Genomic DNA, 14,542 nt, shown 5'->3' with positions numbered 1-14,542 from the left:
CCAAATATTACTAGTTATGTAGATAGTAGAATGGGCTGCATACAACTATACAGTGATTTTATAGGTTACAAAAGGTGCAAAAGAGCTGTAGGTTTGCATGTATTGGGGCTACAGGGATATATGGGATCATAGTGGCCATTAGATGTGGATGCACTGCAGAAAAATAGGTATGATGCCATGTAAATTCTCACATTGTATATTGCCTCCAATATGCAACATCCCTTATATCCCTAAAACAAGCAGTCATCCTTAACACCTTGTAGCCCCATGACCCTAGAGGAGCAGAGAATCAGTGGTGATCTGGGAGATTAAGGGGAAACAGGATGAAGAAAGGAAATTAAAGAGCATTGCCCTGGTGGCAGCATGCAGAACGAAGTGTGTTCAGGGAAGGAATAGAAGAGAAGCAGGTTGCATTCTAAGGAAAGGCATGTGGGGAAGGGTAGGGGTCTATGAGGAACATTGCTGGAGGGAAAGGTTGGCACAAGGCAGCTGGTAATGCACATGCTGGTTGTGCGTGTGCTGAGTCCAGCAGCCCAAGTGTATACAGCAGTTACAGAAAACATTCAGCTTTGCCAATGAGAGCAGTACAGCTGCTGCCACAGTCTCACCTACTTTAAATGGCAGCAGTTAACAAATAACCCATCCATCAGCGGCTCTTCACTGCCATTTTCTGATGGAAAAAGCAGTGGAAAAGGTGACAAGCAGTGTGCACAAAGCATAACTTCCTGTTCACTCTAAACTGCTTCCAAGTAGCAGGAAGCAAGCAAACCACTGAACGGAAATCCCTGCACAAAATCCCCCTTTTTCTTAGTCGCTAATCGGATGTGACGTCAGGATGTCGGTGAGCATGATCCACGCGGGAGACAGATATGCAGATATGACCACACCCCCTCTTCTCTCCTTCTCCCTCCCACTCGGGTTTCGGCCTGGCGGTTGCTATCCATTTGAACAATCAGCCACCACTACAGGTTCCCTCCCTGCCCGCTCCGATGTAGTGTGATCTTACATCCATGGATAGTCCATTGTCATACTACTGCCACTTTGCCTGTTGGGGATAGAATGCGCCCTCGCACCCCTTAGCGAGGTGGAGGAGTTAATACGTCCCTCCCAACCTTCTTTTCTTTCTCCCTTGAGGAAACGGATCCCCCTCCCCTCCGGCCCTAGAAGCTGTCCGTCATACGGAAGGCCCTGCCTCTTCCGGGTCTCTTCGGCTGGGCCACTGCCTCCTCCTCTCTCGCTTGCTCTCTCTCTTTTGTGAGTTATAGCAACTGTTGCCTTGTGAATCAAGCGCCATAGTCACCGTAGTCCTGGTGACTGTTACTCGTCAACAACAACTGCTCTTTCGCTGCTTTCCATCTCCTTCCTCATCGTCACCTACAACAGCCACCACCAGCAAGAACAACAACAGAGCTTTCCACAGTTCAGGTGAATGTAACTGTTCTGTAAACGCTTGCAATCCCGCCTTTCTATCCCTTCTCCTCCCCCTCCACCCCAACCTTTACCTCCTCCCTCCTTGTAGCGTCCAGGCTGGGACTGCTCCATTGGGCTTCGCTATTGATTGAGGGGGAGGGGGGAGGGAGAAGCCTCGAGTGCTTTCTCTTCCTCAGCCTTTCTTCCCTCCTATTTTATAATATGGGAAGAGACATCATTTCCAAAGGGGAAAAAATGATGTAAATTGCCCTGTGGTTGTTTATTATGAAGGGTATTTATCTTTTTTTATTGGAAGTTGTTATCTGACATGCTGCAGTACTTGTAATGTTCCAAAGTATCTTGTATATCAATAGAGAAGGCCAGTGGGTAACACAGCAGAGGGATTAGAGATCCTTTAAAACTGTCTTCAAGGTGTGATTAGTAGTTAGTAGTAGAGGTTGAAGGGCTAATTGGTACTATATAAAATCCTTCAGTGTAATTAGCTGTCATTTCCATAAACCAAGCTATCTGGTTGCAAGTGCAATTTAATTTTATAATTTAATTTTATGGCTGTACTTCTGAATTCCCAACTTCCTGTTCTCATCAACTAACACTTTCATTTTACTTTTAAAACATATTTGTTCTACATGGAATATTTGATTGTATTATTTTTCATGCACTGATTCAGAGCCTTTTTGAATTCTCTAGCTCATACTACTTGTAGAATTTAATCTGCTAGTATAGAAACCACTAAGTTTTCAGTAAACTCAAAGGAGTTGTGTATATTTAGAGCACGCAACGCTGTGTGTTTGTCTTACTTTCTTAGAAACGCATTTGTTTCTGAAGAGCTAAAGAAGTCTTTAATGTATAATTACATAGGAATAAGAACTATCTACCTGGGTATGTTTTCTTAATTAAGGTGGTCCAACCATGCCATGTTGTTGATCCATATGGTTTCCTGTTGTCATTCAGTTTCTGTATCAAGTTGTATTATCTCAGTAGATGTTCTAAAATAGCTTTATAGTCTATTAACCCTAGCTTATACTGTGTTAGGAAGTGCACCTCTTCTTACAAAAAACGTATATGCTATCTTTCTTATGAACATAGTGTCTTTCTGCTACCTAATAAAAGTGCTATGTAGAAAAACAATGACAATGTATCTACTGTGGGTTTTAACTTATTTTTAAATTAATTTAAAAGAAAAACACTGATACTGTGTAACTAGTTCTTCATAACCCCTTAGCCAGTGTTGTTTTCACTGATTCTTAACATAAATCCCATGTGTATTTCCTGTATAATTGATTTAGCGCCATGATGAAATGTTTAGTTGTCTCTTACACCCATACTTACATGGCACAAAACAGGGATATCTTTATCTTCAGTGATTCCTTTTTGTTTTGTTTTATCACATTATCAGTCCTTTTGAATTAAATCTAATTTTGAGCTAACTATAAAGTAATATTGTATTAGGAAAATAATGATTAATTTTTTAGGATTAGTTTACTAACATGCAGATACAAGCCTGTGAAAGACAAAATGCTAGATTCTTAAAGGGATATTTAGAATTCAGATAATGGGAGAAGCTAAAGAACATCCTTGGAACATTTTGCTCATTTTGTTTCTAGATAAGAAGTTAAACTAAATGTTAGTCTTTAAATCTGTTTTGTGTCAACATTTTCTTTGCTTTTGCAATTTATGTTTTAGTCCTACTTTGCTTTTTTATTATTGCTGATAGTTTTGTCTGTTCAAATACATTTTATAATTCTGTTTTCTGTATTTGCTGGCACTCAGTTTCAATCTTTATTAATCTCCTCAATATGGTTCCTTTTTGGTGAATTGTTTCCTATCCACTGTTCTTTCCTTTTCCTTGTTAGGTGCTTCGCTTCCACGTGGTTTAATGTTTCACAGTTTACTTGAGGTAGTGGGATGTGGCAAGGCTGGGAAGCGTTGTATATCAGACATCTCTGAAGTATATCCAGCTGAGCTGCAGGGATAGCGTACAGTTACTCTTTTGTTAATCTGTTTTCTTTTGGGGTGTAAATGTTACATGCTTCATCTCAATATACACAAAATTGACATTTAAAATTTATTTTGAAGAAGACTCCTTCAGCCAATTGCAAATGACTAGAAAGAACGCTTATTCAGCAGTTCGGGATCTATTTTTCACACCAGCAACCTAAAGATTGGTTAAAACATCTTCAAACATATTGTGAAAATAATCATGTTGAGGAGTTTGCATTTTTGTCAAGTAGAAGAATCTGAGGAAGTTTTAAAATTATTTTTTTAGATAATTTAGAAATTATCTGTAAGTGTGCTCAGTTGACATCTGTTTAGATTTTTGCAGAACATATTAAAGCCTGCCCCCTTTGTGATATAGTAGTGCTTCTGTGCCTGGCTTGACATCTCTGTTGGTGTGATAACCCTTTACCACATTAAATTTACCATTAAAAAATCAGGGATTTACTAAAACTTAGTATTGGAGTAGCTGTTTTTGGTTTTTTTTTTTATTAGTATCTATGTTAAAAAAATGTTTTACATATATGTATCTATGTATACATTTAAATACAGGTGATTGAGCTTTTTTTTTTTAAACATGCCCTATTCTTGGAATTGCAGAGAAGTTAATTTTCCTGAAAGTTTTGGGTGATTGACACTATGCCTAGCTGGAAAAAGAATAAATTTAGTAAAGATACACCAAAATGAAAACACATTTATGCTGGAAAATGTTCAAAAGTCTTAAGTGTAGATGGCAATATCCATTCCACTTCAGGTAGATCTTTATTGTGTACATGTGAAACAGCTGTTTAGAGAGAATTAGCATCTGCATATGTGTCAAAGCCTGCTCTACATACTTGCATCAAGTACTTAAAAGTTTGATGCTGAGGAGTGAGTGAGGGAGAAGGAATTTGAGTGGAAAAGACTAAAGGGAGCATTGAACTTGGACAATTTGTACTGTACTGCATGCTAGTCTCACAGATGAGGGAGATACTCCATAATAGTGGAGGGGGGAGTGCTGGTTTAATTTCAGTAGGGCCTGGTTCTGGTTGAATTTCTTCATGTGAGGAATACTTATTCAACCAAGCTGTCTCACCAAACTTAACAGATTGAGACTCTATCCTGTTTTATATAAACAAACCTATATGTCTGCAGAAGTTTCAATTTAGTTACATTCAAGGGACTATCTTATGGCACTAATAAAGGGTTACTTATGGAACAACTGAAGTTGGACAGCATTGCAACTGCTCTTTGCTGAAGTCCCTCCTGTCTCTAGTACATCCTTGAACAACACAGAGCAAAACACTTGCTCTCAGTAGAAACTAGATCTAACAAAAATCAAGACTGTAAAATGTAGTTCAGATAATCATTAGCTAGTTTTTAAGTATAACTATTTTTACAGTATAATATATCTAGATATCTTTAACTGTAGCTATGTAGATATAATAATTTTAGACTATTTTCCAAGCTGTCTTTCATCACTTTTGAGATCACAATCAATAGGGTAGCTTTTAATGTTGCAGTGATCTGTCCTTGAAAGTAATTAAAAGTAGCAATTACTGTACTTATTAAGTCTCTATATTTATCTTTTTGCCTGTGTTGATGGAAATGGGTGCTTGATTCTGGACTCCGAGTTGCTACTGTGTTCTTTACAATGCTAAATCCTAAAAGTGCAGGAGATGAGGCAACTTCTCTTTATGGTTTGTCTTATAAGTCCATTATCCTAATATAGGCAAAAAAAAAAGTTTGGTTTTTGCTTTAGAAAAAACATTGTAAGCTTATGAATTCTGGAGAAGAAACAAAATACCAGTTACAAAACAATTTTCATTGATGAATGCTCTCTTAGGAAGAAATTTGCTTCTCCCCCGACTTTTTGCTTTCAGAGCAGTCTTTGTTTTGTTATTCTTTTTTGAGGTCCCTGTAGAAAAGCTCGACCAAGTAGTATGAAATGTTTTGAGGTGCACAAACTGGGTATTGTATAGACTAATTATCTTAGCCTTTCCGATAACTTTCGAGACATTTTTTTATTCTTGTGTTCCTAAGGAAATAGTTTCTGTGATACTGCCCTCCATCTTATTTGAAAGAGGGGTAGAGGTTTCAAAAACACAGATTTCATCAGAATAATTATCTGGGGAAAGGTAAGACTAAATTTAATGCTACTGTTGAAGAAAAGGCAGTTGGTGCTCAGGTGTTATATATTCCATTTGGCAATAGATAGCTGGCCAATCAGCAAACATCCACACCCTATACTCCATCTATTGTAATATGGATGCATTTCAAGGGCAAAAGGCATAAGCCAGATTTCCTATAGATGTCATCGTGCTACTATAGAACAACTTATAGGAGAAAAGCCATATCATTCACTTCTTCTATGTGCCATTTCTCCAGTGGATTTGATAAAATATTATTGAAAACACTGATCCTGTAGAGGTATTTGTAGATATCTAATTTGGCCTTGTTGTGGTTTAACTCGGCAGGCAGCTAAACACCACACAGCTGTTTGCTTACTCCTCCCCCACGCCCCCAGTGGGATGGGGGAGAGAATTGGGGAAAAAAAAAGAGTAAAATTCATGGGTTGAGATAAAGACAGTTTAATAGGACAGAAAAGGAAGGGAAAATAATAATAATAATGATAAAAGAATATACAAAATAAGTGATGCACAATGCAATTGTTCACCACCCACCGACCGATGCCCAGCCAGTTCCCAAGCAGTGGTCACCCCTCCCCCGGCTAACTTCCCCCAGCTTTATATACTGAGCATGATGTCACATGGTATGGAATACCCCTTTGGCCAGTTTGGGTCAGCTGTCCTGGCTGTGCCCCCTCCCAGCTTCTCCCTGGCAGGGCATGGGAAGCTGAAAAGTCCTTGGCTAGTGTAAGCACTACTTAGCAACAACTAAAACATCAGTGTGTTATCAACATTATTCTCATCCTAAATCCAAAACACAGCACTATACCAGCTACTAGAAAGAAAATTAACTCTATCCCAGCCAAAACCAGGACAGGCCTGCAGAATCTTTATGATGGAAAATAATGAGCAAAAACAGAAGAACACAGTTTGACAAAAATATCTTAGAGTCAACTTGAAGATCCATTGGGCATACGTAGATATAAAAAGTAAATATGAAGCATCATGCTGCCATTTTTAAGTTGTTTTTTTTTTTTAGGTTGTTAATTTATGGTCCAAAATATAGAGCTTGATATGTTGTTCTTTGGGAGCATAAAATAAAATATGTCTACAGAGCATGCTGTGCAGCTGTTTTAGCTGCTGAAACATTAACTTTGAGGTTTCTTGGTGTTTAAGATTTTTAATTGTCCTCCTAAATGACAAATTAGAGGAAAACTTTGTTGTTTGCTTTCAGTTAGAATTCAGTGAAGATAATATGTACTGCTTTAGTTTTTCTGCTTTACTATTTATTAAATATTTGCTTGTGTGTACAAGCAAAGTAAAATAAGGAATTCATTTGCTACTTCCCATCTGCAGGCAGATGTTTAGCCATTCCCCGGAAAGCAGGGCTTCATCACACATAATGGTTCCTTGGGAAGACAAGTGCCATAACTCCAAACATTCCCCCCTTCTTCCTCCTTCCCCCCAGTTTTTATTGCTAAGCATGATGTCATATGGTATGGAATGTCCCTTTGGTCAGTTGGGGTCAGCTGTCCCAGCTGTGTCCCCTCCCAACTTCTTGAGCACCCCCAGTCTAATTGCTGGCAGGGCAGTGTGAGAAACAGAAAAGGCCTTGACGCTGCATAAGCACTCTTAAACAATAGCTAAAACATGGATGTGTTATCAACACTGTTTTAGTCACAAATCCAAAACACAGAACCATACAAGCTGCTATGAAGAAAATTAATTCTATCCCAGCCAAAAAACAGTGCAATTGTTAAGATCTGTTAGCATAACCCTTTAAAAAAAAAAAAAGATATCTGGAGGTGTGTGGTGACTATTTGAGAAGAGTTTTAAGCTCTTTAAGCAAATTGGTCAAAAATGTATAAGGAGGCCTACGGATTTATTAATGCTTCTTAACCTGAAAGCACCACATACCTTTTAGGTTGCACAGCAACTGACTCCTAGCAACAGTAGTAGATTGAATTTCTAAGAGCAGCCATGTCAGATGTAATAATAAAGCAAGAGTACAAACAGTTGTCATGGTTTTCTTTTCATAATAAACTAGTTTGAATTTAAGAACTTTTTGTCCCTCAAAAATAGGAAGCCCCTTGTAAAACAAAGGTACTTCAGAATGCTTCTGGTACCAAAACTAATAGAGCTGTGTAGAATGAGAGTGGCTGTAATGTTTTGGGGTGTGTGTGGGTTCTTTTTGTGGTGGTTTTGTGGTTTTTTTTTTTTTTTTTTTTAGCATAGTACTATGAGACAAAACAGGAAATAAAGAATCATTAAATGGACCATTAAGTAAGATATTTAATGCTTGCTTAAGGTGATTTGTAAATTTCAACTTCTCTTGTAAATTAATCCATTGTAGGACTTCCTAAAAGTCACCAGCTAAACAAGTAAACAAACAAATGTTTTTGAAGGAATCAAAATCTTTTACTTTGGGGTATAAGTCAAACTAATGGAGTTAGAAAGAGACCTCCCCTGAAGAGTTATTCCATAACTGCCTACTGTAGGGGTTCTTGTGTCTATGTGAAGCTTGCGGTATCAGCTAATCTCATTTAGACAATTTTTATGTTCCAAAATATACATGGTCAGTGTTTCATTATTTTTATTTTTTATGTTGTCTTCTCTTGGTTCAGCTAACAAATATGCTGAGGCAATTTTTCTAACTTTTTTGGAGACGAATGTTAATATAAAATCCTATATTGATTTTTTTTTAAATTTTATTTGCTAAACACAAGAAAATTGGCTATTTTAAATCAAACTCTAACCTTTTTAAAAAAGGTTTGTGAAATTCTTGTGAAGATGTGTATAAAACTGACTGACGGACAAATTTACTCTGTCATACCAGTTTGTCAGTGTTTTACCTTTTCAAATCCTTTGTGTTAAAGGTGTGAAAAAGGTAGAAAATATGTGGGCAGGTAGGTGGTATGGAGATGGAATGAGGCACAAATTCTCTCGCAAATAGTAAAATGCGTTACTCTGTACAACTACATTCAAGTTTAAAATTTCTCACCTGGCTGACTGACTTAAGAACTAGCACGTTGGTGGTTTTTTTTTTTTTTTTAAATGCTAGTTAAATCTAAATTAGATTACTACCCTTATTCATTTCTTGTGTCTGCTTTTGGAACAGTTAAAGTGTAGTTCTGCTAAAGGCCAAAAACTATAATAAAAAGCCCAATTTAGTTCTTTGTGATGTGTTATATTTCATTAAAATAGCACCATTTTCTTCTGAATAGCAGAGAGCTGTCCTAACAGCTTAAAACATACAGTTTCAATTAATAAAAACGATAGTCCTACCTTCACGCTGTAGAACAAGAACATTGAATGGAAATATAAACTACTTCAATGTTACTCATTTGACTTGGCATGTTTTAGTGTTGCATTCTGAAAAAGTATTTGTTAAATGGGTCTCAAGTCAGACTATGTGAATAGTACCTTCCAGCTCAAATAGTCCATTTCAAAATGTGTTCTTCTGTGATATCACTAACATCAGAATTCTCACTGCAAAGCATATTAGTAGGTGAAGATGATATATTCAGTAAAACAAATGTTTATGTATGTATCTGAATAATCATATTTATGTGGCATATTGTTCTAAACTGGGGACTTAAAAAGCATTTATAAAGCATATTTGAAGCAGGTATTTAGGTCTGTCTATCTTTAGGGAAGTTGTTAAGCAAGCACTTAGTTTTAAGAATGTGAATTCAGTTAATTTAAGTAGGAGTTAAGCACTTGTATGAACAACCTTCTGAATTAGTATGATGTCATTAGACTATCAGTTCAGTTATCTTTGCAAAAAGGAGGTATTAGTGTAGTAAACTAGCAACTACCACTAAAACTGGAGACTTCAGAGAAAAGGTGATGAAGCAAAGATGGAAGAGAGAAGATCTGAGACGCATAAATTGAAGGTTTGCAATTTGGAGGTTAAAATCTAATTTTTTTTTTTGAGTAATGGAAAGTAAGTAGAAAGCAGAAATTTAGAAAAGACAAACTATAGAAAATACCTTTTATAATGTAGTTGTTCATATTCATAGCCCATAATTTTTTAAAGGTGTTTTTACTATATAAGCAACAAGCAACTTTTACTTATAGTAGTGACCTTTTCAGAGAACTGGTGTCGTGGTTTAACCCCAGCCGGCAACTAAGCACCACACAGCCGCTCGCTCACTCCCCCCACAGTGGGATGGGGGAGAGAATCGGAAGGCTAAAAGTGAGAAAACTCGTGGGTTGAGATAAAGACGGTTTAATAGGCAAAGCAAAAGCCACGCACGCAAGCAAAGCAGAACAAGGAATTCATTCACTACTTCTGATTGGCAGGCAGGTGTTTAGGACCATCTCCAGGAAAGCAGGGCTCCATCACGCATAGCGGTTACTTGGGAAGACAAATGCCATCACTCTGAACGTCACCCCGCACTTCCTTCTTCTTCCCTGCAGATTTATTCCTGAGCATGATATGGTATGGAATATCCCTTTGGTCAGTTGGGGTCAGCTGTCCCAGCTGTGTCGGCTCCCAACTTCTTGTGCACCCCCAGCCTACTCACTAGTGGGCTGGTGTGAGGAGCAGAAAAGGCCTTGACTCTGTGTAAGCACTGCTCAGCAATAACAAAAACATCGCTGTGTTATCAACACTGTTTTCAGCACACATCAAAAACATAGCCCCATACTAGCTACTATGAAGAAAATTAACTCTATCCCAGCCAAAACCAGTACATTTGGGAATTTTCATATGTCTTCCCTTATAAAAACTGATGGTAAGTATGTATTCTCAAATCATGTAGATTACTTTTGAGTTTCTGTAAGGATTTAATTTATTTTCCAGTACAGTCTCCATTATCTTCATGCAGTTCCCCCCTCCACCTTCTCCCAAGTAACTGATTTATCATGTATTGTATATATACTTATCTTCTTTTAGACTATTGTCGTGGTTTAACCTCAGCTGGCAAATGAGCACCACACAGCCGCTCGCTCACTCTCCCCGCCCTGGTGGGATGGGGGAGAGAATCGGAAGAGTAAAAGTGAGAAAACTCGTGGGTTGAGATAAGAAGAGTTTAATAATTGAAATAAAATCATAATAATAAAAGAATATACAAAGCAAGTGATGCACAATGCAGTTGCTCACCACCTGCCGACCGATGCCCAGCCAGTCCCCGAACAGCGGTCCCCCTGGCCAGCTTTCCCTCAGTTCATATACTGAGCATGATGTCACATGGTATGGAATATCCCTTTGGCTAGTTTGGGTCAGCTGTCCTGGCTGTGCCCCTCTCCCAGCTTCTTGTGCACCTCCAGCCTTCTTAGTCAGTAGAGCATGGAGAGCTGAAAAGTCCTTGACTAGTGTAAGCACTACCTAGCAACAACTAAAACATCCGTGTGTTATCAACATTATTCTCATCCTAAATACAAAACACAGCACTGTACCAGCTACTAGGAAGGAAATTAACTATCCCAGCTGAAACCAGGACAGTATCCACCCCTTATTCTATACCATCTACGTCATGCCCAGGTCCCCACAGTTTCCAATACATTCCCATTAATCACCTATCTTTTGATATATACACACAGATATCATTCCCTTAGTCTATGGGCCATCCCTCTAAAATGTTCGGTGAGTTCATTTAGTCCATGACTTTGGGCTCCATCTGTCATAATAATCTTTCAGGGCAGGAAAGATGTAGATGGTATGTGGTGTTGGATTGTTTCATGTTGAAGTCAGTTCTGGTTCCATTATCACTGCTCTTTGCACGGTTCCATCGAAGTTCATTCTTTGTTAATCTGGGTGATTCTTATTGTAATATCATTAGTATGGCATATAATATTACATACCAATTAACATTATACAGTTCAAATCATGGGCCATTCTCACCCAAAATCAAATCCCCTTGAGGTACACATCGGACTTCCCCATCCTTCCGCATCACCCACCAAGTGCACCCAGGTCCTTGAGCAAAAGCAATCCCACGGATGGGTTTGCATTTGCCCGAGGCAGGAATAACCCAGACTGTCTTCCCCAGCATATTTTTTATGTGCACTACAGGGACTTTATTCCCATCTACAGTACGTAAAATTTGGACTGGGCAGGGCCTGCTCGATTGGCAGATCCCCTCGTGTTGACTAACCAGGGGGCCTTTGCTAAATGCGTATCCCAATGTTTGAATGTCCTGCCACCCATTGCTCTCAGTGTAGTCTTTAACAGTCCATTGTATCGTTCGATTTTCCCAGAGGCTGGTGCATGATAGGGGATGTGATACACCCACTCAATGCCATGCTCTTTGGCCCAGGTGTCTATGAGGTTGTTTCGGAAATGAGTCCCGTTGTCTGACTCAATTCTTTCTGGGGTGCCATGTCGCCATAGGACTTGCTTTTCAAGGCCCAGGAGAGTGTTCCGGGCAGTGGCATGGGGCACGGGATATGTTTCCAGCCATCCGGTGGTTGCTTCCACCATTGTAAGCACGTGGCGCTTGCCTTGGCGGGTTTGTGGGAGTGTGACATAATCGATCTGCCAGGCCTCCCCATATTGATATTTCAGCCATCGTCCTCCACACCAGAGAGGCTTTAACCGCTTGGCTTGCTTGATTGCAGCGCATGTTTCGCATTCATGGATAACCTGCGCAATAGTGTCCATGGTCAAGTCCACCCCTCGATCACGAGCCCATCTGTATGTTGCATCTCTTCCTTGATGGCACCCTGAGGTGTCATGGGCCCACCGAGCTATAAATAATTCACCCTTATGTTGCCAGTGATGGACTTTTACAACCAGATTCTCTACCTGGGCAGCAATATCTTGTCACAATGCGGCAGCCCAGATGGGTTTGCCTCTGCGCTGCCAGTTGCTCCGCTTCCATTGCTGCAACCACCCCCACAGGGCATTTGCCACCATCCATGAGTCAGTACAGAGATAGAGCACTGGCCACTTTTCTCAGTCAGCAATGTCTAAAGCCAGCTGGATGGCCTTTACTTCTGCAAATTGGCTCGATTCACCTTCTCCTTCAGCAGTTTCTACAACTTGTCGCATAGGACTCCATACAGCAGCTTTCTACCTCCGATGCTTTCCCACAATACGACAGGACCCATTAGTGAACAGGGCATATTGCTTCTCATTTTCTGGTAGTTCATTTTACATTGGAGCCTCCTCAGCACGTGTCACCTCCTCTTCTGGTGATATTCCAAAATCTTTGCCCTCTGGCCAATCCATGATCACTTCCAGGATTCCTGGGCGACTGGGGTTTCCTATTCGAGCCCGTTGTGTGATCAGTGCGACCCACTTACTCCATGTAGCATCAGTTGCATGATGTGTACAGGGGACCCTCCCTCTGAACATCCAGCCTAGCACCGGCAGTCGGGGTGCCAGGAGGAGCTGTGCTTCAGTACCAGTCACTTCCGAAGCAGCTCGAACCCCTTCCTATGCTGCCAATATCTCTTTTTCAGTTGGAGTATAGTGCGCCTCGGATCCTCTGTATCCCCGACTCCAAACCCCTAGGGGTCGACCTCGTGTCTCCCCTGGTGCTTTCTGCCAGAGGCTCCAGGTAGGGCCATTCTCCCTGGCTGCGGTGTAGAGCACATTTTTTACATCTTGTCCTGCCCGGACTGGGCCAAGGGCTACTGCATGAACTATCTCCTCTTTAATTTGTTCAAAGGCTTGTCGTTGTTCAGGGCCCCATTTGAAATCGTTCTTCTTCCGGGTCACTTGATAGAGAGGGTTTACGATCAGACTGTAATTTGGAATATGCGTTCTCCAAAAACCCACGACGCCTAAGAAAGCTTGTGTTTCCTTTTTGCTAGTTGGTGGAGACGTGGCTGTTATTTTGTTGATCACATCTATTGGGATCTGACGACGTCCATCTTGCCATTTTATTCCTAAAAACTGGATCTCCTGTGCAGGTCCCTTGACCTTTACTTTGTTTTATGGCAAAACCAGCCTTCAGCAGGATTTGGACTATTTCCTTCCGTTTTTCAAAAACTTCTCCTGCTGTGTTGCCCCACACAATGATGTCCTCAATGTATTGCAGGTGTTCTGGAGCCTCATCCTGTTCCAGTGCAGTCTGGATCAGTCCATGGCAAATGGTGGGGCTGTGTTTCCACCCCTGGGGCAGTCGGTTCCAGGTGTACTGAACACTCTTCCAAGTGAAAGCAAACTGTGGCTTGCACTCTGCTGCCAAAGGGATTGAGAAAAATGCATTAGCGATATCAATTGTGGCATACCACTTGGCTGCCTTTGACTCCAGTTCGTATTGAAGTTCTAGCATGTCTGGCACAGCAGCACTCAGTGGTGGCGTGACTTCATTTAGGCCCCGATAGTCTACTGTTAGTCTCCACTCTCCATTAGACTTTCGCACTGGCCATATGGGACTGTTAAAGGGTGAGTGAGTCTTGCTGATCACTCCTTGGCTCTCCAGTCGACGAATCAGCTCATGAATGGGAATCAGGGAGTCTCGGTTGGTGCGATATTACCGCCAGTGCACCGTGGTGGTAGCGATTGGCACCTGTTGGTCTTCGACCTTCAGCAACCCCACAACAGAGGGGTCCTCCGAGAGACCAGGCAAGGTGGACAGCTGTTTAATTTCCTCCATCTCCAAGGCAGCTATACCAAAAGCCCACCGGTACCCTTTTGGGTCCTTGAAATACCCTCTCCTGAGGTAGTCTATGCCAAGGATGCACGGAGCCTCTGGGCCAGTCACAATGGGGTGCTTCTGCCACCCATTCCCAGTTAGGCTTACTTCGGCTTCCAATACAGTTAGCTTTTGGGATCCCCCCATCACCCCAGAAATACAGATGGGTTCTGCCCCTTTGTAGCTTGATGGCATTAGGGTACACTGTGCACCGGTGTCTACTAGAGCCTTATACTTCTGTGGGTCCGATGTGCCAGGCCACCGAATCCACACAGTCCAGTAAACCCGGTTGTCCCTTTCCTCCCCCTGGCTGGAGGCAGGGCCCCTCTGATCCTCATCACAGTACTCATTTCTCACTTCTTGTACATACGAGTCAGAAGTCTCTTCATTAAGATCAGGAGTAAGATCAGCCCTTCT

General features: G+C 40.8%; 1 protein-coding gene across 1 annotated transcript in view; it reads left to right on the top strand.

Moving 5' to 3' along the window:
* The first annotated feature begins 1,378 nt into the window (after positions 1 to 1,378).
* Positions 1,379 to 14,542, top strand: part of LOC143171894 (transcription factor RFX3-like) — a 186,816-nt gene continuing 173,652 nt past the window's right edge. Inside the window, exon 1 of the mRNA XM_076361059.1 lies at positions 1,379 to 1,425. The gene's annotated coding sequence lies outside the window, so the exon portion shown is untranslated. The remainder of the gene's footprint in view (positions 1,426 to 14,542) is intronic.

Source organism: Aptenodytes patagonicus, chromosome W (genome assembly GCF_965638725.1).
Source record: "Aptenodytes patagonicus chromosome W, bAptPat1.pri.cur, whole genome shotgun sequence".
NCBI lineage: Eukaryota > Metazoa > Chordata > Aves > Sphenisciformes > Spheniscidae > Aptenodytes > Aptenodytes patagonicus.
Note: the sequence above shows the minus strand (reverse complement) of the source record. Positions and strands in the feature narration are given on the sequence as shown.